This window comes from Mauremys reevesii, linkage group 4, assembly GCF_016161935.1.
Source record: "Mauremys reevesii isolate NIE-2019 linkage group 4, ASM1616193v1, whole genome shotgun sequence".
Classification (NCBI taxonomy): domain Eukaryota; kingdom Metazoa; phylum Chordata; order Testudines; family Geoemydidae; genus Mauremys; species Mauremys reevesii.
In genome coordinates, this window is record NC_052626.1 from 6,294,960 (window position 1) to 6,318,840 (window position 23,881).

General features: G+C 46.1%; 1 long non-coding RNA gene across 1 annotated transcript in view; it reads left to right on the forward strand.

Annotated features, from left to right (window-relative positions):
• Positions 1-19,504, forward strand: part of LOC120404836 — a 46,437-nt gene extending 26,933 nt beyond the window's left edge. Inside the window, exon 3 of the long non-coding RNA XR_005598208.1 lies at positions 19,399-19,504. This is a non-coding gene — a long non-coding RNA (uncharacterized LOC120404836). The remainder of the gene's footprint in view (positions 1-19,398) is intronic.
• Positions 19,505-23,881: the final 4,377 nt, after the last annotated feature.

Consider the following 23,881-nt stretch of genomic DNA (forward strand, 5'->3'; position numbering starts at 1 on the left):
TAGCTGCTTGCTTGCTTACATGGGCGGCTAGGGACGGCACTCTGGTAGTCCAGTAAACCAGTCCAGCCCCGGCAACGAGGAGCAGAGCAATGCTAACTTGGGATCACCCAAGCCCTCTGAGGCTGTTCTAACCAGAGGTAAGTAACCCTGGATCCTGGTTACACAATAAGACCACTCCTCTCTTCTCAGACCCCTTCCAGGATCTTTGCTATTCCTCATCCCCTGCAAGCACTTTCCCACACAACAAACGTGGTGGCTACGTAAGAACAACATAAGAATGGCCATAATGGATCAGACCAAAGGTCCATCTAGCCCAGTATCCTGTCTTCCAACAGTAGCCAGTGCCAGGTTCCCCAGAGGGAATGAACAGAACAGGTAATCATCAAGTGATCCATCCCCTATCGCTCATTCCCAGCTTCTGGCAAACAGAGGCTAGGGACACTATTCCTACCCATCCTGGCTAATAGCCCTTGATGGACCGATCCTCCATGAATTTATCTAATTCTTTTTTGAACCCCGTTATGGACTTGGCCTTCATAACATCCTCTGGCAAAGAGTTCCACAGGTTGACTGTGTATTGTGTGAAGAAATACTTTCTTCTGTTTGTTTTAAACCTGCTGCCTATTAATATCATTTGGTGACCCCTAGTTCTTGTGTTATGAAAAGGAGCAAATAACACTTATTTATGTTCTCCACACCAGTCATGATTTTATACACTTCAATCATAACCCCCCTTAATCGTCTCTTTTCCAAGCTGAAAAGTCCCAGTCTTATTAATCTCTCCTCATATGGAAACCATTCTGTTACCACTAACCATTTTTGTTGCCCTTTTCTGAACCTTTTCCAATTCCAATGTATCTTTTTTGAGATGGGGCAACCACATCTGCATGCAGGATTCAAGATGTGGGTGTACCATGGATTTATATAGAGGCAATATGATATTTGATATTTTTTGTCTTATTATCTATCCCTTTCCTAATGGTTCCCAACATTCTGTTCGCTTTTTTGACTGTTGCTGCACATTGAGTGGATGTTTTCAGAGAACTAGCCACAATGACACCAAGATCTCTTTCTTGAGTGGTAACAGCTCATTTAGACCCCATCATTTTGTATGTATAGTTGGGATTACATTTTCCAATGTGCATTACTTCCAGTGTGCATTACACACGCTGCCTTCATTGCAGGCCAAACTCAGTCAGTTCTGGGCACAGCAACAGTCTCTGCCCTGGCTGCAATGAAGCACAGAAGTAGCCTCTGAGGCTCTCTGCTTGGTCAGAGCCCCCAGCAGACTCTCAGCTTAGCTCCCCAAAGCACTCTCCACTGTCCTGACCAGGATCCCAGCTTCCAACCAAGATGGAGCCCCTGGGCAGCAGGTATCATAGGCTGGGGAAGGCTGTGCCTCCCCAAACAGCTAGGCATGGCCCCACCCATGCTCTGCCCCCAACAGGCCCCCTCCTGTTTCCCACTCTGTGGCTCCCCTTGTGCTGTGGCCCCGGCTCAGGCTAGGGCCGTGCCGCCCAGCCTCCCGGTGCTCCAGGGTTGGGGGTGGCTAGCCTGGGGCGGGGGCCAGTGGCCACAGTAGGGGGGGCTCTGGACTCCAGCAGGAGGGGGACACAGAAGGGGCGGGACCTCGGGCGGAAGGGGTTCTCCCAGCCGCCCATGATGGAGACCACTGCATGTTCTCCTTGTATCCCCTGGAAGTGGAAGTCTGTCTCTTCCTCAAGGCATCATGAAAGTTGTAGTCTCCAAGGCTGGATTGCAGCACTCAGGAGCTTCCCGACTGGAAATTACGTTCAGAGGCCCCTCTAGAAGCAGGCGCCTATATATATAACTCTATGGATAGATTCCACAGGGTCTCCCACCATCGTGCAGTGTTCAAGATTTGAAATTCAAGCACTGCTGGTAAATTGTGATTGGGCTGCAGCATTTAATTTCAGAATGGGGAACTACACAAAAATGAGGTGGTTAGTGAAACAGAAATTAAAAGGTACAGTACCAAAAGTAAAATCCCTGCAAGCTGCGTGGAAACTTTTTAAAGACACCATAATAGAGGCTCAACTTAAATGTATACCCCAAATTTAAAAAAATAGTAAGAGAACCAAAAAAGAGCCACCGTGGTTAAACAACAAAGTAAAAGAAGCAGTGAGAGGCAAAAAGGCATCCTTTAAAAAGTGGAAGATAAATCCTAACGAGGAAAATAGAAAAGAGCATAAACTCTGGCAAATTAAGTGTAAAAATATAATTATCAAGACCAAAAAAGAATTTGAAGAACAGCTAGCCAAAGACTCCAAAAGTAATAGCAAATTTTTTTTAAATACATCAGAAGCAGAAAGGCCGTTAAACAGCCAGTGGGGCCAATGGACGATTGAGATGCTAAAGGAGCACTCAAAGACGATAAGGCCATTGTGGAGAAACTAAATGAATTCTTTGCATCGGTCTTCACTGTTGAGGATGTGAGAGAGATTCCCAAACCTGAGCCATTTTTTTGGGTGACAGATCTGAGGAACTGTCCCAAATTGAGGTGTCATTAGAGGAGGTTTGGGAACAAATTGATAAACTAAACAGTAATAAGTCTCCAGGACCTGATGGTATTCACCCAAGAGCTCTGAAGGAACTCAAATGTGAAGTTTCAGGATTACTGACTGTTGTCTGTAACCTATCATTTAAATCAGCTTCTGTACCAAATAACTGGAGGATGACTAATGTGACGCCAATTTTTAAAAAGGGCTCCAGAGGTGACCCTGACAATTACAGGCTGGTAAGCCTGACTTCAGTACTGGGCAAACTGGTTGAACCTATCGTAAAGAACAAAATTGTCAGACACATAGATGAACGTGATTTGTTGGGAAATAGTCAACATGGTTTTTGTAAAGGAAAATCATGTCTCACCAACCTACTAGAATTCCTTGAGGGGGTCAACAAGCATGCGGACAAAGGAGATCCAGTGGATATAATGTATTTAGATTTTCAGAAAGACTTTGACAAGGTCCCTCACCAAAGGCTCTTAAGCAAAGTAAGCAGTCATGGGATAAGAGGGAAGGTTCTCTCGTGGATTGGTAACTGGTTAAAAGGTAGGGAATAAATGGTCAGTTTTCAGAATGGGGAGAGGTAAATAGTGGTGTTCCCCAGGGGTCTGTACTGGGCCCAGTCCTATTTAACATATTCATAAATGATCTGGAAAAGAGAGTAAACAGTGAGGTGGCAAAATTTGCAGATGATACAAAACCACTCAAGATAGTTAAGTCCCAAGCAGACAGCAAAGAGCTACAAAAGGATCTCACAAAACTGGGTGACTGGGCAACAAAATGGCAGATGAAATTTAATGTTGAAAAATGCTAAATAATGCACATTGGAAAACATAATCCTGTATATACATATACAATGATGGAGTCTAAATTAGCTGCTACCACTCAAGAAAGAGATCTTGGAGTCACTGTGGATAGTTCTCTGAAATCATCCACTCAAAGTGCAGCAGCAGTCAACAAAGCTAACAGAACACTGGGAATCATCAAGAAAGGGATAGATAATAAGAAAGAAAATATCATATTGCCTCTATAAATCCATGGTATGCCCACACCTTGAATACTGCGTGCAGATGTGGTCGCCCCATCTCAAAAAAGATATATTGGAATTAGAAAAGGTTCAGAAAAGAGCAACAAAAATGATTAGGGATATAGAACGGCTTCCATATGAGGAGAGATTAATAAGACTGGGACTTTTCAGCTTGGAAAAGAGATGACTAAGGGGGGATAAGATAGAGGTCTATAAAATCATGAGTGGTATAGAGAAAGTAAATAAGGAAGTGTTATTTACTCCTTCTCATAATACAAGAACAAGGGGCCATCAAATGAAATTAATAGGTAGCAGGTTCAAAACAAACACAAGAAAGCATTTTTTCATGCACGTCACTATCAACCTGTGGAACTCCTTGCCAGAGGGTGTTGTGAAGGCCAAGACTATAACGGGGTTGAAAAGGGAGCTAGATAGATTCATGGAAGATGCCTGGGGCAAACTGGACTTGCCTGCGAATCACTCTTCGGAATACTAGGATACGTTTATTGACTAGGTGCCCAGTTTAAATGTAATGTTCTGATTTGACCTGCACACAAAGTAAGTGTTGTGCATGCAGAGTCCTAATGGGAAGAGGTCAGTTCTTTTCCTGGCTCATTTGATTGCCTCTGTACCAGGCCTCTGGCAGGGGGTTTGGGGAACCCTGTCCCTCTGCTGTGTCAGTTTCCCATCCCCTATAACACATACTACTTCTAAGGCAAAATACCCCTGCATGAGAGCTGGAGATTCACTTCCAATGATCGTTTGAGTGACTAGAATGTGATCACAAAGAGAACATAAAAAGGAATGCAGTCATGGGCATAGCAAATTTGGTTTTAAAATCAAGCAAATGCTGAAGAAGGATTCTTTTGCAGTATTTGCCCAACTCTACTTATTAATACTAAGTAAAATTAATTACACTATTGGCAAAAATGTATATCATACTAACCATCTTTATATTCCTGTTTTCTCCCCAGGCCATGAAAGAATTAATGCAGTCTAATAATGAATCAGCCAGCAGCTTTTAATCTTACAGTAGATATATGGCCATTCTAATGCTTCATTCACCATAAAATTTAAAAGAGACAGCTGATGAACTGGACACCAGTTCAGAGCTCATCATATATCTAAGCTGAGCAGTTGCACTCACTAGATGGTCATTTAGAATGCAGGAGAGAGAATTCTCTTTTACTTCCATAGGAATAGGATACTTGTTCCTCCTGCCACTGGAATTTTCCATGTTAATTGTACACAGTTAGGGCCAAATTCCCAATGGAAGCAGACGTCCCTGGGTGAAATTTACCCCCGTGCAGGGGTAAATGAACCATCCAAGTTCTATTTAAGCCCCTAGATTGCATAGACCCAGTGCTGGTCCTCTGCGCAGGGCTGAATTGAAGTACATGAGGAAAGAGGGACCATGTGGAACGAAGGAATGAAAATGATTGTTGATAGAACTTTCATTGTAACGTGGGCCCTGCTGTAACGCTCTTATGCTGCCCCCAGTCTACTCTATACCCTTATCTTTTATAGTTCTTTTAATACTCATAAAAGAAAATAGCTTGTTCCGTCCACAATTCTATCCACCTCCAATAAAGAGACAGTCACTGAAGGAAAGACGTAATCAAGCAACCCTGTATAGTAACATGGGTTTGATTCTTACTGTCATCCCAGACATCCCCATGGAACTGTTTCACTAAGGGACTGACACCCTGCAGAGTGAGCCTGCGTCTGGGCTTGCCAAGCCCACCTGGGGAGCATCCACACTGCAGAGCCACACGCAATCCACACCCACGTCCACGCTGGCGCTGCAGTTGTGTGATGGTGGAGTTACCACCAGCCCGGAGGAAGGGCCAGCGTGCGGTTGCATTCCCCCAAGAACAGACCAAGGACCAAATTGTGACTCATTCACAATCCTCTCCCTGCTTCTCCCCTGGCTCCTGTGGGAAAGTAATCTGCACACGCTCCCTTGATCCGGCGTTGATTACTTCCCCCTTCTGTGCTCACTTCACAGCCCTGGCCTGTGCAGTAGTGAGTGGCCGCAAGGCCCTACCCACCCAGGTGGGAGAAGTGGCCCCACACAGGCATCTCCCCTGCATGCACCTTCTGCCTCCTTCCCTCCCTGTGTGGGCACATAGAGCCTTTCTCTTTAAATACATCTCTACCCCGATACAACGCTGTCCTCAGGAGCCAAAAAATCTTACCACGTTATAGGTGAAACTGCATTATATCGAATTTGCTTTGATCCGCCGGAGTGAGCAGCCCCACCCCCCCGGAGCGCTGCTTTACCGCGTTATGTCCAAATTCGTGTTATATCAGGTTGCATTATATCAGGGTAGAGGTGTATTAACTTCCCTCCTACACGCAGAGCTGCAAGGGGCTGAGATTGCTGAGGGGCTGTTCATGTCGCACAATCTCCTAAACATACAGCAGCTGATTAATTAGCATGCCGGCAATTAATGTACCAATTCAGGGGCTGTAGTAATCCTTGCCTTATTCCAGAGGCAATTTATAAACAAAAGGTCTCTGGGAATGTAAACTCTGTGTTTGGCCCAGTGTGGTCATTCATCTCTACTGTCCTAGAGCAGTAGCTAGCGTGTGCGCACGCACACACACACACTAATCCATATGGATTCCACAGCATGGATATCCACATAAGCCCAGCCAGCCAGGCGTGTGCATGAATCTTTTAGTGGGCTTCAGCAGTGCAGCAGCACGATGTGTTCTTGCTCATCAAATCCAGCCTCAGGAAGACCAGTCTTCAACACCGGCTTGCATCTCCGTGGACTTGAACTAATACAAACTGAAATCAATGGGAATTTTGCCTATGTAGGGAGTAAGGGGTCAAGCAGTGAAAGAAAAGGTCTGTTGTGCGTGCATGCAGCTCTGCTTCCTTTTCTCGCTTCAGCTGCAAGATCGAAAGAGGCTGGGGGCTTTATATTATATGTAAAGGGTGACCCTACAGACCTGAGGAGTTTTGCCTGTGCGTATAACTGCAGGACCCTACCCGTTCTATATGCAGAACTGCAGGAGGCCGTAATTCCCATCTGTCTTTTAAGTGAAAATGTAGCACCAACCAAAAGAAAGCTGATGCTCTGAGCTGTGTAACGATACACGGAGCTATCTGCTTTCCAGCGACTGGGTCAGCAAGGCGGTCTAAAATGAGAACAGTCACCCAGGACTGGGAAGAAATTCACTCCAGGTGTTGCATTCAGGTTTCTCTGTCATTTCTCCAGCTCAGGTTCAGTATCTCTGCTGGCCATCTATTTCTGGGTGAAATTCCCCCCAGCACAGAAGCCCCTCACCCTTTAGTCTTGCAGAGGATTCTGCAATTGCCCCGAGTCAGTGGACACAATGGAAACCTCTGGATCCAAGGATAGATTTGGCCTTCACAGGTTGTTTTCAGAATTTGCTTACCATGAAGCCCAGTCCTGCTCCCACTGAAGGTTCATGGGAGTTTTACCCTGGACTCCAGTGAGCCAGTTTGTGCTAGTTACACCCTGGGCAGTTTGGGGCTGCACTTGCTCCCAGGGGAAGCTCCAGGTGTCGAGGAAGTTAGCAGGGGGAGTTTCCTTTAGGACAGTGCAGCATGCCTCTCATTCCCCGTGAACCCAGCCAACCCTGCGAGCCACTTCAAAGGGCTGGCAGGGCTATGACCCAGCCTCCTATCTGACCCTTGGGGTGGTTTGGGCCCCACAGGCACAAGGACGGTGATGATGCCTGGTCATTGCACAGAACAGGGGTCTCTTCACACACTGCCCTTCCCCACCCTGCAGGGACCATGGAGGATCTTTCCCAACAAACGCCCATCTAGCAGCTGGCTATTGTTCTTTATATCGCGTCCTCATCCTCCCAGTGCTGCAGTCCTTCTCCATGCAAGACTCCCACTGCCTCCAGGATAATTCCAAAGACAGCAGGACTGGGCCCGCTTCCTCGCCTGGCATAGCCTGTATCCCGGGGTACATCCTCTCCCACTGAGTTCCACTCTGTGACAGCTGCATTTTCACTTCTATGTGTGTGCACCTCCCTGCTTAAACATGCTCATTTTAATCTCCCCTTTTCCTTATCCTTTTTATGCTGGAAGGATAAAGCACCTGATCTGTAATACAGGACTCTTCAATAGTCTCCAGAATAACTTCAGGGGTGTGTTATGTCTCTACTTTGCCCTTTAACCTGCTATTAACCATCTTCTTCATTGTTTTAAAATCTGCCCTTTTAAAATCCATCATCACGGGTCACCTTCTGTAGTGATATAAAACCTAATTGTGCAGGGGTCACCACCCCCAGCAGAGCTCCCACCCACTCACCTCCTAAGTAATGCTAGGAGTCACATCCTCTCTTGCAGATGCCAGAACAAGTTGCCTTAAAATGATGCTTATAGTATCAATAAACTTATTCTCCAAACTACAACTTCCACGCCACTCAACCAGTAATACCTAGTGTGGCAGAGCTCTGACCTTGCTCCCGTGGGTCCTGCGCTTCTAGGCGGTTTATGCTGCCTCAGTGGCTCACTGTGACCCTCCACGTAGCCCTTCTCTCTCTAGGGCCAGGGTTACAGTCTACTGAGCCCTTTTCATCATAGGCTGCAAGGAGGTTGGGGAGAGAACTCCCACAGTCTCTGTTCAGCCTCCTGTCCTGACAGGGGCCTGACTTCCCCTCCCAGGAGCTGTTCCTGTAGGGGTGGGTTGGGGGGAACCCGGGCCCGCCCTCTACTCCAGGTTCCAGCCCAGGGACCCTAATGGTAGCAGTTGTTGGCAGCCAACCTTTCACTGCCAGAGTTGCTACATTTCCCTGGGCCACTTCCCCACGGCTCTCCTGCTTCTCCCTTCTTCACCCTTACCTTAGGGCTCCTTTAATGATGGTTTGAGGGTGTCTTCACTGACCAGCCCTTCAGCCACACTTCCTCTCCCCTGGCTCCCTGGCTCTCCTCTGCCTGACTGGAGTGAGCCCTTTTTATAGTATCAGCAGGGCCTTCATTAGAGTCAGGTGGTCACATTAACTGAATGGCCTCACCTGACTCTTTACAGGTTAATTAGAGTCAGGTGTTCTCATTAGCCTGGAGCAGCCCCTGCTGTGGTCAGTCAGGGAACAGAAAACTGTTAATCCAGTGGCCAGTATATCTGCCTTCTGCTATTCTGTTGTACCCAACTGGCCTGGGTCTATCACACTAGGTAATTAAAACCAGTCAGTCTTTATTGTTCCGGCAGGTTTGGCATCTTTCAATCTCCAGCATGCTACATTCCATAGCATCATTGTAACCTGAGAGCTTGCTGGTCTGTTCTACAGCCTTGCTAGTATTTCTTTGACCTGTGACTGGTAACTGAATCAAATCCACCCCCAGTTTAATTCTGAGTTGTGCATTTTATCGAAGGTGGTTTTGTTTTCCTCTATCATGCTGGACCCCACCTGCCAATGCCCTTGGGGAGGATGGGCAAGTGGCCATCACAATCTACCTTTTCTCCTAAAGAAGTGAACAGACGCACTGTGACGCGAACCCTTACCCCACCAGGGGCCTCTTGGTCATCTGTTTCAACAAGGCTGAAAGGGCTAACGTCAGCATGGACCTGCTGTCTGTGACCATCACCAGAAGATCATGAACTTAAAAAAACCAATCGGCCTCCATGCCATAGACTGCTCTGTAGCCAGACTGATAAGGATCCAGGAAGCTAGATGTAGTTGGAGTTGATTTGCCATGATCTTACCAAAAGTGTCATTATCCTCATGCTCTGTGTCTCCCCTCGTCTCTTCAGACCGTTAGCTCCCCGGGGCAGGGACTGTCACTTCTGTTTTGTACAGTGCTGAGCTCATTGCTGGCACTTTAGCAATTGTTCTCATCTTCCCCATAAACAGAAGGTTTGAGACAAGACTAAACAAAAAAATCTGTGAAGCTGTAAAGAGCCGGTGTCCTGAGCAGATACCAAACCATTGCTTGTTTAAGGTGGTAGATGACTTGCCTTCTTGAAAAGGAGTTTTCATCACCCAAGCTTTCACCTCTGGCTTTGCACATACTCAACGGTTGCGTAGGAATAGAAACAGATCGTTGGTCTTTTGTATCCGCGGCTGTTTGATTATGATGCTGCCACCGCTAGTTCACGTATTTGTGAGGGAGAATAAAAGATTCCCATCCGAAAAACAAACACATGCAACCGATCTGTGGTGGAAAGCATGGTCATTAACAGAGCCCCTTCTGGGCCCCTGGAGGTGGGGGTCAGCTAAACCCAAGCACGTAGCTGACACCACATCAGTCTATATCATCATCAGATTTTTGCTTTCAGGGCCTGACCCAAAGCCCACCTCGGTTAATGAACAGGAGCCTTTCTGCAGACTTCAGTGGCCTTCGAATCAGGCCCTAATGAAACTGACATAATGTTTCCTCTGCCAAAGAATTACGGAACAAAAACAGCGGCAGATGATTCCCTCGATGAACTCAGAAAACAGCTTGGATGCAGAAAGCATCCAACTCACAGCTGGGCTGATTGTTAAGGATTGGGGGTGGGGGTTAATCTTACCACTGAGGTCTAATCAAAAGTGTGGTGGGGGGGTTGGAATATCATAGCCTGTATATCCCTCTTATAACTGTTGTGCCAACATTAATAGGTAGAGCTGGGTATCTGTAAAGCCTTTCACTTCTAGCCTGAAGGTAATGCTTTATCTCCTCTTCCTTTGTTGATAATATTTTATCCCCCTGCAGGTTATGGCTGTTAAAATGTAATTTGCACTCTCCCCAAATCAGAGGACAAGTTTGGTGACTTATTGTTTAGTTGTATACTCCGAGGAATAGCCTTGTATTGAAACACTGCTGTGCATTCCTGTATTTCACCCCGTGAGAACGGCTGTCATGCCCTGTATTACGATGTTTGTAAAAACTATAAATAAAGATTCATTGTCCATTAGGACACACAGAAACAGAGCAATCGCAAACGATTGTTTTTTCAAAGCACTCGGTCTTTAAGATGGCTCCGTGTGACATATTTAAAACTATTGTTAGGAAAACAAATCAGCTCCTGGAGGAAGATAAATTTCAGCCCATTGTGAACTGAAATCCTATAAACCCTTGAGAAAACTGGACACAACGGTAATGGCACGTGTCTGTTACCTGCAATGGTCACTACTAGTCCACAGTAGGCAGTCAGATCATTCTAGCGGCAAAGTGCATTTAAGAACTGCTCTGGATACATCCCCTTGGCTCTCTCCTCCTCCCCTCCCCAATACATTGTTCTTGTGTTTCAGATCTACAGCCCCAACAAATTAATACGCTAACAGCTGGATTGTGCCTCAAGGGCTGGATCCGTGGGTGTCTTTCCATTGACCTCGGTGGGCTTTGGCTCAAGCCCAGATGGTATTCCCTCGTACTGGGGATGAGGAGGAGCCGTACCACATAGCAGGGGCTCCAGCAGGCCTTGTGCACCAGTATTTCTCTGGGGTGCAGATGGAGTGCAGCCCTAAAAGACAGCACTGAGCACTCGCTGCCACAGCTGGCTTTCCGTGGTGACAGTAATGGAGTAGAGACAATCACCCCCTCATCTCCTCCCCGCTGGAGCGAATACCCCCTCACCCCCGGCCTTGTGTGGTCTTGACGGTCGGGACGTGCAAAGGTGTGCTCGTCCCTTGCATGAGGAAACAAGGCTCTTTGCACCCTCCCCTCCTTGAACATCTGTGCAAGAGCAGGGAAGAACCCAGTCCAATGAGTGCCAGGGGGTTTGGTTGCACTCTGAGTCTCCCCGAAGAAACTCACATTTTCTCTTTGTGAGCAGAGGTTTGTGGCCCTTGCATTCTGCCGAGTTTTCACATAGCAGCTCCACAAGGGTCTGCATCAGCCAAGGGGGCATCCTTAATCCGCACTTCCCTGTATCAGATATTGACCGTCTGTTGTTGTTTGCTAGGGAACTAATGCAGAGAGAGAATAGCACCCGGCCCTCCAACCAGATGTTCTTCTTAGCCTCTGCGCCACATGCCTCAGGCGGCATGTGACCAGGATTCATCACCAAATTGGGTCCACTGGTAGGATCATTAGCTTCCCCAGCTTGGGCCAGGTACTGACGGGGAGTGCAACATGAATCCTGATCCAAGCCCCCCGACCAGATATTGACACGTTATGAATCACCTGCACACAGTCTTAGATCCGATGTAATGATGGAAACAGCTTTATTCCATTCCTGGCTGACACTGGACAGCCTCCAACTTCCTGACTGTGCTGCTTATGGCCATCCTACCCTTCTGGCACTGGGCTTTTAAAAGTAAAAATATCAGGAAATTTAGCGTATGAAGAAAAAACAAGAGACTGGAGACATTTTTTTTTATTTTATTTTTTTTACATTTGATCTGCCAAATCACTCCACTGAACAGCCATCTTCCACTCCCCAACATTCACATATCTAACCTGGATTTATACCAGGATGTGATAAATACTTGAATGTTACCAGGCAGGTGAATACTGAGACGCATTTCCCAATTCCACCTCCTTTGGGATAAGAAATCATAGATAAGTCACCTTTCCCTGCACAATGTTAATGAAGAGACCTTAATGAGGACCCCTTCGGTTAGCTCCATTTCCCTAGTTTTAAAGAGGCAAGAATAGAAGAAAGTCTGAACGAAGCCCCCAGATCCAAACTCCCTTGAACTCTGGAGGCAATGGGGAGGAGCGCGCTGGGATCCAAACCCAGATCGAGATTCCGTGGCTGGGCACTATTTCTTTAATGGCCTGAACCAAACCTCCAGGCCCAAACACACCCAAACTGGTTGGGGGGGGAGGGGAGGCCGTATTTATAATCTGAACCTGATTCAAATTTCACGGGTGGGCCCCCTTGGAGGAAGGCAACCGCTTTCACGGAAGCACCTGATTTTAAACACAGTGGTAGTCAGCACGCACTCCGAGGGCTGGAATATTGCTGTGGCTCAAATACCACAGGGAAAAAGGGAAGCTCTTTCTGTTTCAAATATACTTGACTTCAACATTTAGCTTATCCTGAGTGCCGGGTTGGACGTTACCATCTGCCAGCACTGCAGTGGTTAGTTCTCTTTGTCCCGGAGCGGAGTCTGGAGGCCTGGAAAGTGTCACCAATGCATATCTCTATCATCATCCCTTTTGATCAAGTCTTCTGGACAGCTCCCTAGATGAGATGCTAGGTATTAATGAGGCAGCAGCTCTCCCCTTTTAGTGCCTACAGAACCGGAGTATCCGTCGCAAATTTTCTGTGCTCCACAGAATGAAAGAGTTGAGCCTTTTCCTTCAAGACCCATTTGGCGCGAGAACTAAGGGAGTTAGATCAGTTCGCCCCTTCAGAACTTATGTTAATCAAAAGACTGTCAGCTTCAGGGCCATACAAAACAACTGTCTTGCTATGGAGACAGTGGGCAGCTTTTAAGATAAAAGTTATCACCACATGTCCCACTGTAGTCCTTACAAAAAATCAATCTTTATAGCTGGAAAAAGATAGTGCCTTATTTAATTAATTACAAAAGCAAAGACAAGAGGAGAATAGCATTGAAGATTACACTTTCCAAGCACAATGTTCTCTTATAATGTAATAAAATGAGTTATAGAGAAGAATGAATTAATGCTAGATGCCGACCTCATCTCACAAATCCCGGAGAGCAATAAGAAATGGAGGGTTGTGTTAGCCAACTCGGTTTTCAAGGTCAGAGAGAACTGAAGTGGTCAGTCTCTTCTCCCTGTAATTTAGTATTAACTGAGCAGCCGGCTCTGATCCTCCTCATTTATTTTAATCAGGGGAATTACTTCTGTGCCTTTGACAGGTGGTTAACTCTTGCAGGATCCAGGAGAGCATTAGAATGAGGGACTGTGGGTATCCTACCAGCTCGCACACCAAAGCAGTTAATCATTCCGGTGGTAGTTAGTACCTTTGCACTGAGCAGATTAATACGACTACAGTCAAGCAGCTGCTCCCCTTGGCATGTCCACACGCTGATATACCGGTGGTTGAATGGCTTTTGGACCAGTCCTAAAGTTCTGCCATCCACTCCACACTCAGCTCCCAAACCTTCAGTGCTTCCCTTCTCCTCTCTTTGGGATGTTCAAGAATTAGGAATGGGTTTAAGGTTTTAACTCTATTCTGTTTGCCCAAGAAGGAGCTGAGCCCGGACGCAGGTTTCAGATGGTAGAGTGGAGGAAAGGCACTGGAAAATTCCTGTGAAAGGAGCTGCCTACATGAATTATCCTGCACTGGACCATCATGGGAAAGTTTATGGACATTTTTTTTAACTGCAGGCCTAGGCATGGCTGATTAGTATAATTAATTTAGCCCTGTGTTTAACCTGAGGCATTCCTGGAGACAAGACCGAATGAGGGGAAAATATGAGCTTGCGGGCTGGAAGATTTAGACTGAGTAAAACTAGCTGCCCGTGGAGACCAGGAAGTGTGAAGGCTGCGTAATGATAGGTTACAGGCTGGGGAAATACTGCTGCTTTAACCACTATAGAACTGAGTGTGCCTAATTATTGGCTCAAGAAAGACCATTGCCCCAGAACAGGCCACACAGCACACACAAGGTTCTGCCAGCTGAACTCCTCAGGCATTATGGAGGGGGAGCACAGATGATAGATGGCTGAGCTGGGTTTCCCTGGATACTCATGAGGCCTATAAACATTGGATACTGTAGGTAAATACCTTTGTGGCAATGGCTAACCATCTGCATAGTATTAGTGTAAACCATCCCTGCAGCAGGTTTAAATAAATGCCACCTTATCATCCTGATCCTCATGTAAGCAGATTGTTCTGCATTTTCCATGGGTGAAATTCACCCCTGTGCAGACATCTGGCACAAGGCCTCGGGATGATGTACATCTCATTTAAACTTCATTTTGAGGATCCCAGTGGGCTTCATAAGAACATAAGAACGGCGGTACCGGGTCAGACCAAAGGTCCATCTAGCCCAGTATCTGTCTACCGACAGTGGCCAATGCCAGGTGCCCCAGAGGGAGTGAACCTACAGGCAATAATCAAGTGATCTCTCTCCTGCCACCATCTCCATTCTCTGACAAACAGAGGCTAGGGACACCATTCCTTACCCATCCTGGCTAATAGACATTTATGGACTTAACCACCATAAATTTATCCAGTTCTCTTTTAAACGCTGTTATAGTCCTAGCCTTCACAACCTCCTCAGGCAAGGAGTTCCACAAGTTGACTGTGCGCTGTGTGAAGAAGAACTTCCTTTTGTTTGTTTTAAACCTGCTGCCTATTAATTTCATTTGGTGACCCCTAGTTCTTGTATTATGGGAATAAGTAAATAACTTTTCCTTATCCACTTTCTCTACATCACTCATGATTTTATATACCTCTATCATATCCCCCCTTAGTCTCCTCTTTTCCAAGCTGAAGAGTCCTAGCCTCTTTAATCTTTCCTCATATGGGACCCTCTCCAAACCCCTAATCATTTTAGTTGCCCTTTTCTGAACCTTTTCTAGTGCCAGTATATCTTTTTTGAGGTGAGGAGGGAACATGCCTTGTGCTGGCCCCTACACGGGGACCAATTTAGCCACATGCAAAAGTCTGCATCCCACATTGACCTTGCCTGGTGGAAGTGCTTGTTTGATATCTGGAGAGTTTGTCCATGCACCCTTACTACATACCTTCTGAGATTGCACCTCAATAAAGATCTAAACCCAGTTGTATGATATGGGATTTGGTAGGAATTTTTCTGAACAGAATACGCAGGTTGCATAATTTGTCATCCCGTTCATATTTTTTTCCATAGTGTGAGTCTATGTAAAGATACAACTGTCACTGAGTATTAGCAGGCAATGCATATTTTGTGACATGTCTATAACTTCCTTAAAGCCCTGGGTTAGACACCTAGAGGAGTTTTACAGCAAAAATGTAGGCACCAACTGAGGTTAGGTTTAGGTCTAGGCACCTAAATCCCTTTGTGTATACGACCCTTGTCCTTATGGAAAAGGGGACATGAAAGGTGAAAGCCAAAGTTCCGGAAATCCAGCAAAAAAAAAGCAATTCTCTGCTTTACTAATCTAAACTAATTCCTAGTAATCTGATTTTCCTTGTTTACACTGCTGTAACTCCATTGACTTCAGTGGAGTTACTCCTGACTTACACCAGGCCTAGGGAGAAGACACAGTAGATTCGCAGTGGTATAAAGGTTTGCTCAGGAGTGAGAAATATAACCACCACGAGCACGAGGAGAAGCTACAACACTTCATTTTTAAGCCACAAGTTTAGACTCAATCAATCCATGTGCAGCCTTGAGAGTTAGGGGTTACAAGGTTCAAAAACATGTTGCTTGTCGGAGCCCTGGGCACATGGGATCCCAGTAATGAGAGAGTGTTGCAGGGATGTGGAATTGGTCCACACCGTGCTCGGCTGATCTGGCAACTTGGTGTCAGACGCCTTCAGGTGGTCAAGGGACATTTGTTTAGAACATTTCACCGGACATTGGCAATACCAGGAGAGAGGAGCTGAACTGCCTTTGAGAAGTGAAGTTGGAAAAGTAACTGAAATACTTCCCTGATGGATTTAATTTACTGAAGGGCAACATATCCTAAACTCTCAATTATTGAGGGACAATCTACACATTACTGTATTTGCTTTCTACAAGCTACTTTTAATCTAAACTTTCTATGACTGATGTACCTGAATATTTGGATGCTAATATTTAAACTGTATCATTACATTTATTAACCTTAAATTTGGGATATTGCAGATTATGCATTGTATTACTTTTAAACCAAACTTTGTACTTTGGGATAATTTAAGCATTATACCCACATGTATAGACGCTCTTCCCTTAACCTGTTTGTTAGATCATTTTAACATTGAATGCAGGGGTACTGAAATGTTGATCTCCTTATTATATGAGTAAAGGGCAGCAGAACTGTATTTAGCAGGCCCTGATGGAGGGGATCACCTTAAACTGCAGCTCACTTGCTAAGCAGCGGGTAGGGCTGCCAAAGGCTGGTGAAGATGAGACTGGGTGAGGAATCTGCTGAAAGACTCAGGCATCATTTGATACTCCCTTCTCCAGTGTTTAAAGGCAAAGGTGATTGGACTCACTTGAGAGTCCTTGTTTCTGTTTAGCGATTGCTAGAGTGGAAGTCACTGAAAGGTAGGTCTAGGGGCTTAAACTTTTTTCCGGAGCAGAGGTGGACCCATATAAAAACACCTTTGAACACTGGTCTTCACTGACTAAGGAAAAGCAACTGGGAAGGGGGTACAGCAGAGGGAAAGGGGAGTGGTATACTGGAGGTACTTTTGTTCATTAGACTGTCACACTGCAAGGTGGGAAACTGAGGCAAAGGCCACATGAAAGCAATTTACATCTTCAAGTAACAACTGACTTGAAAGCCAAAGAGCCAGAAGAAAAAGCTCCAGGAAATCAGGATCTTCTGTTATGAATACATATTAATGTCAGTTCACTCCCTCCATCACCTTCTAAAGAGTTCAACAAAGCTCCCAGACACAAATGTCAAATGTCAATGAGTTCAAGCAGAGAAATCCAAACATTTGTGTGATCTGCTCTATTAGGAAAGCACTGAGAAGAATCGGGAGATCATCCAGCACTGAGAGCAGCTTCTCACGCATGCCTGCAATGCAGGCTCAGAAATGCTCAGTAGGTCCAAATCAGAGCCTGGCAGAACACCAGAAGTCAGCTAGCGAGTTGCAGCCTTGCTGTGTTCAGAGGAGTTTGGAAAGGACAGATCAGCTGAGCAACTCAGAATCTCTTCATCTAGCAGAAAACCAAGTCCACCTACATATGCACTGGGTGAAATTCACCCCACCGAGGTCCTACTTAAACCCCAGGGGAATAGGTCTTCGACTACAGCAGCAATCCTGCATTTGGATTCACTTGTGCACACCCGTGCATTGGCACAGATCCAACGGCAGGACTGGAACCTAATTATGTCAACACTATCTGGGTTCTTGACTTTTGTAGAGTTAATTTGTATTAATAAAAGCTTTAAAGTTACTGGCCTGAAAACCTCTGTGTTTAAAACAGTAAACAAAAGAATCAGGAAAGGCGAAAACTATTGCTCTGGCAGCTTGTACCCCATACCCTCCTCCCTCATCAGTGCTGTTCCAAATGGCTATGTCCTCAGCCCTTGAGAAATGGGGCTTAGGAAAAGCTTGGCAGTCTCAGAGAGCCCTGCTGCTGGGCAGCTAAAGTATTTTAGTCACTTCACTAAGTTGGACATAAATTTTAGAACATTCTAATCAGAACAATGATTGGAAGCCAGGTAAGTCTAATAAACGCATCTGGTTTCATGGCAAGGGCTGCTAATGTTGCTTTTGATGCATGAAAAGTGTTTCACAACATGGAAATTCATCCCCTCTCTCAATTCCTGATGAATAATCCATGTATGTGAAGTGGTTGTCCTGGGAAAAATCGTTCCCACCAGGAATGTGAATAACTGCAGCTAACAGAGGAAAAAAGTCAACTGGTCCATTTTTAATACGTCGTAAGCAGATTTGGGAGTATCTTGCACGTGCATGGCAGGGCTGTTTAACTGGCAGCAGCTGTACTTCACCACTCTAACATCTGGCTAAGGAAAAGACATCCCCGAGGGGCAATGCTCATGTCATTTCTCAGGCTGGCTTCCTGACTATAACTGGGCAGAAGCAACATGGCTTTAGCTTTATCCCAGAAAGACTCAGGGCGGGATTGAGCCTTATAGGCACTGGCTATTCTGGGGCCATGGCAGCAGTAAACTACTCCAGCAGGAGCTGCGCTGAACTTGCGGATCAATAGAAACTATCAGTCTCCAGCACTGTTGAACTGGCAGCTTTCAGCAGCATTTAAAAACCCCCAGAAAGATGGACAGACAGCTGAGACCTCACTCAGATAGTGAGCACAGAACAGCTGCTCTTCTACACACTGCAATCCAACCCAACCACAGCCCCTGCTCTAGGTGTTCGCTCAGCGAACTGGGAGTCAAGAATCCTGGTTTCTATTCCCAGCTACGTCCACAATTTGTTATGTGAAACTTCTTTATTCCTCAGTGCATGTAAGTGTAAGATGGTTAGAGTCCTTCTCAGAGCCTGAAGCTCCTCACTCACGCCAGCATAAAAGCAGTACCACTCCACCACTTCAGTGGGATTCCTCCTGATTTACACCACGGTGGGCTCAGAAGTGGGGCCACAAACCTATATCGATAGCTCCAGTGTAGATAGGTCCTCAGCTAATGCTTTTGGCCCCATACTGCACGGATTCAAAAGATTAAACTAGAAGAAGCCTTCACAAGCCTGAAGCAGGCTGGGACAAACCAGGACATGGCTGAATTATTTTTTAATAATAATGGGGCATGCCCCCATGTTTGTTTATGGTGGCTTACTAGCTATGGTGTCAGATCAAAGGGGTTGTAAGGGGAATCAAGTAGGAAAGGCAACAGCACACACACACATCTCAGCCCCAATCCTGGGAACATGGTGTTAAGCAGAGCCTCACCTGTGGGGCACCCCCCTCATGCCTAGATGCAGTGTTGCGAGGGGTCCTCATCTCCAAGGGGGGGTTCTCTCTCAGACCTGCATCTTTTCTCCCCTCCTCTCCAGGGGTTCTATAACTTGGCACTCTACCCAGGTCACACAAAAGCCAAAATCCCTTCTAAGGTAGCACAAACAAGTCCAAACAAACCTTCAAACTAAGAGCCCTGCCAACCCTTCGTGCTTCAGTATTAGTCCCTTGTCAATCCTACCTCAAGGCTTCCCCCATTTAGCTAAACCTTACCTGAGAGCTTCTCTCCAAGCGATGGCCCTCAGTCTACTTACATGGCCTAGCTTCTCCATCTCTGGCCAGCAGGCAATTAGTTCCTGAGCCCACACACACCCCCCTCAGGTGCAGAGTGAGAGCATGACTAATTGGGGTTCTTTTCTTTGCCTTGCAGGTGATGGAGGTTAAGCCCCATCACACACGACTGTTTTGCCAGATCTGCGAAGAGAGAAATCAAAGGGGATACCGAGCTGTTACAGGACCCCAGCCTAGGAGAGGACGGCGGTTGGGGTGAGCTCAGAGAAGCTGCCCGGAGAGTCAGGGAGCGCTGTTAAGTAGGTGAGGCACATGCTGCTAGGACAGTCTGCTTCCCCTTGCCAGACAGGGGTGTTAGCTAGGCTGAGGGGAACTAACAAATGACTGCAAGGAAAGATTAAAGTGTAGGTAGGGGGAAATATCGGTCTTTACTGTTTTACATTCCTTGCTCTGTGTGCTTTGTACCTCTGAGGAATAAGGCTTTGTTCTGAAGAAGCTGTCTGAGTCCTTTGACTCAGCTGCTGTCATGGGTCCCTGCAGGTAAAGGGTGCACCGGTGCCAAACTCAGGGGGGCCTGTTAGGTTACAGAGAGGAAACAAGAGGGGGAGGCAGCCCAGAGATCTATGCCCACACTGCGGTCAGAAGTGTAACGGTCGCACATGTGGGCTGTGTCATACAGGCAATCAGACTAGATGATCACCGTGGTCCTGTCTGGCCTTGGGATCTAGGATCAAGCTGGCTCCACTAACAACCCTGCCCAGGACCCTGGGTATGTGTTTGAGCAGCCAACCCAGGCTGCCACTTGTGTTTCTGTAGCTTCGCTACTCCTGTTATTCTAGCGAGCGGGCTCACACCTAGCTCAGGTATGTGTACATGGGCTGCAGTGACTCCGCAGACTGCAGGTACCCTAGGAGTGGCTACATGGTAGGGTTCCACCCAGAGACGGGGACGGCAGCAAAACCAGCCCCAAATGGGTGTATGGGGCGCATACAAGCATTGGGCCAAATTCTGCTCTCAGGTTATGCCTGTGTGATAAATGAGGGGTGGGGTGTAACTCCCTTTTATGGACACCCAGCCAGTTAGCTACAAAATCCCTGTTAGCAGCTGTGCTCTACTTTGATTTACTCGTAAGGAGTTAAAAAAGCCCACAGGTAAAAGGAAGGGAGTGGGCACCTGACCAAAAGAGCGAATGGGAGGCTAGAACTTCTTAAAATTGGGGGGGAAACTTTCCCTTTGTCTGTGGTTGTTCTCTGGAGCAGGGAGACAGGGCTGAAGCTATGCTGTAAAAAGCTGTAAAGCAGGGAGTGTGAAAGGGCTTGACGGTACCCTGAGGGAGGAATTCCCAAGTGCCCCTTCCTGGGTCCAAAGGGGGTTTTTTGCACTTGGGTGGTGGCAGCATCTACCCATCCAAGGTCAGAGGGAAGCTGTAACCTTGGGAGTTTAATACAAGCCTAAAGTGGCCAATATAATTTTTAGAATCCTTGCGGCCCCCCACCTTCTGCACTCCAAGTGCCAGAGTGGGGAATCAGCCCTAAAAGCCTCTTTATGCAAGTTCTACAACAAGAGCTGGGTGTCTGTCTGTCTGTCCAATAAAGTTGTTTCACTGCAAAGGGCTTCCTGGCTCACCAGCTCTTAATATCAGTCCAAAGTCAAGAGTAACTGCCCTTAAGTCCAAGAAGTTACTCCTCATTTGCAGTGGTGTTGCTGATAACAGAACTCAGTTTATTGTGCATTGGGTGGTCTCAGCATCTAGAAGAAGCTATGTTGCATCCTCAACTAGGGAGAAGCTATGACATCTGAACAGCAAGAAAACTAAAAATACATTGTTTGTGGCTGGTGATTCAGATAAAGCCTGGCTTAATAGATTTGGTCCCTTACTTTTAATAACAGTTGTTCAGTGTAACTTATTTTCCGTGCAAAGATTCTGCTTAGAAAACTTGGAATCTTTGGCAAACCAAGACGACTCTGCCTGTGCTTTAGTTTAAGCAATATTCCTTTTCTCAGCTGCATATTTTATTTCTAGATGAGCAGCTCTGACCTTTGCAGATGCATGACTTCAGTCTGCAGCTCTAAAAATGTCATCACTGATTCTCATTTACTTGTTTCTATTAATCACTTTCTCTCTTTACACACTACATAATCAATGGGGACAAGTCCATAGTCCTTCTAACTGATTTCTATTATTCCTCATTATGCCCTTTGTTCCAATTCTGTGCTTCCCATCTGGTATTAAATATTTAGATGCCACATCTAAACTGTCCTTTGCCTGCCTCTGTAGAGACAACTCTGCTTTAGTTGTGTAATCAATTAGCCAGGCATCAGACCACTGGTTCAGATGCCTTCTTGAGCAGCTTTAATTATGATTAATATCTTTTCGTGACTTTGAAACCATATAGGCATGATTCCCCAGTCAGCCATGCTTGTTAAAATCATAAATCAATCTATTTTATTCCCTGTAGGTGTTAGGAGACCTTTCTGTACCCTACTATATAGCTACCGTGTAAGAGAGACGTTCAGTGGGCATTCTTTGTCCCTCTGCAGAGAGCAAGGCTACCCTATGGAGCCAAATAGTGTTTGGTTTTGATTTTAAAGTAATTTTAAACAAAATTACCTCTCCTCGGTGTTACACTTTACAGCATTTTATGTGTGTAGAAGGCAAGATTAGAAGTGGGCCCCAACCACAGAGCTTCTACATCACCATCATTTAGGGTGAGAACTCACATGCAACCAGTTTCTTTAGTGTATTATGCTAGTGCATTGCATGCTGTTTTATTTTCTTAGTAATCTGCCTTCTTCTGTCTGCTACCTCCTTAACTACTTAAAATACAGCTGCTATAGTTCATACATTTATTTCTGGTTTATAATACAACCCAGTTTATGTGATTTTGAACTGGTGGGGCAAGAAATTGTGCATACCTTCTTCCACATTGAGGGAAGAGGCGAGTTTCATAATATGTCTTTGGATCTGCACTCCAAGGGAGGGGGACGTCTGAGTGCTGGAGCAAGTCCCTGAAGCTGAGTCTTCCCAGAGCTGATCTGTAGCTGGGGGTGGCCCTGCCTGTGGATGTCTTAGAGGACTCTTCCCTCCTAAGTGCAGGACTCTGCTTTTGTCTGTGGTGAACCTCATCAGATTTCTTTTGGCTCAATCCTCCAATTTGTCTAGGTCACTCTGGACCCAATCCCTACCCTCCAGTGTATCTACCTCTCCCCCCAACTTAGTGTCATCTGCAAACTTGCTGAGGGTGAAATCCATCCCATCATCCAGATCATTAATGAAGATGTTGAACAAAACCAGCTCCAGGACTGACCCCTGGGGCACTCCACTTGATACCAGCTGCCAAGTAGACATCGAGCTGTTGATCACTACCCATTGAGCCCAATGATCTAACCAGCTTTCTATCCACCTTATAGTCTACCTTATACTTCTAAAGTAAAATCTGTGTCTGTATGTGAATTTTTGAGCACTTTCAAATATCAGCTCTTAAATCAGAAACTTTGCTCTCAGGGCAAAAATTCCACAAGCAGTCCCTGGAAAATTCAGGCAGAGAGCAGCTAATGTGCATAACACACATTCTCAGAAAGCCACCAAGGGTGGGATGAAAACTCAACCTCTGGGTGCGTCATGGAGTTAACAACCACAGCATGGTACCTTTATGCGAGTAGCCTGTCTGCAAATCCTTTGCCTTGCAACACAGCTGCAGTCCTGCTGCACATCCACCAGTGGCTTTCTCTAGTTGATCAATATGGCTCATTCCACATTGTAGATCCATATTTCATCCCAAATCTTTTAAATATTGCTTCCCCAAAGAAAGCGGGTGCCAGACCCTAGCAGAGATCAATGCCCAGCAGGTGATATCAATTCGGGGAGGGTCAGAGCCATCATTTGAGCTCCCTGTGTGCACAAAATATTTTTTTTAAATAAGAACGATAAAGCATTGAATCCAGCATGTGGATTTTAGAGCATTTAGAAAAGTCAGCCTTCACTGCAGTGACCCTACACCCCCCTGTAAGCATCCAGCCATATGCTGCTGGTAGAGTGCCCTGGGATATCTTGGACATAAAAATAGCACTATACACATCCATTTGTAGTTCCTATTCTGCTCTCAGTCAGGAAAAGGGCACGAAATGCCAAGAAAGGCCAATTTAAATGTAAACCAAAGGAGGGTATTGCTCCATTTCCTGGCCTGTACACTGGAAGTTCCACAGGGATTCGGGGAGTGACAGAATCCAGCCTGCCATGCTGTGGCGTGTCAGGACTGCACCAGGCTCTGCTCCTGAGGCACCCTTGTCCCCTTCCCCAATGCCACCCAACTGCCAGATTTTGCTGACAGAGCCAGCCACTGAGGCAAAGATCCTGCACAACGCTGTGTGCTACAGACTGCCACGGACATATGGACCCTGAGTGCTGGCTTTTGGGATCCCTACCATGTTCAGGGGAATCACAATCATGTCATGGCATGCATGGCCCTCCGCATCCACAGATGAGGAGCAGAGGCAAGATTTGCCCCAATTCAAATAAATTACCATTCACATACAAATAATTGACCAGTGTTTACAAAAGGGCTGATCTAGCTCCCACTAAAATCAGTGGAAAGACTGCCTTCGATTTCTATAACCCTGAT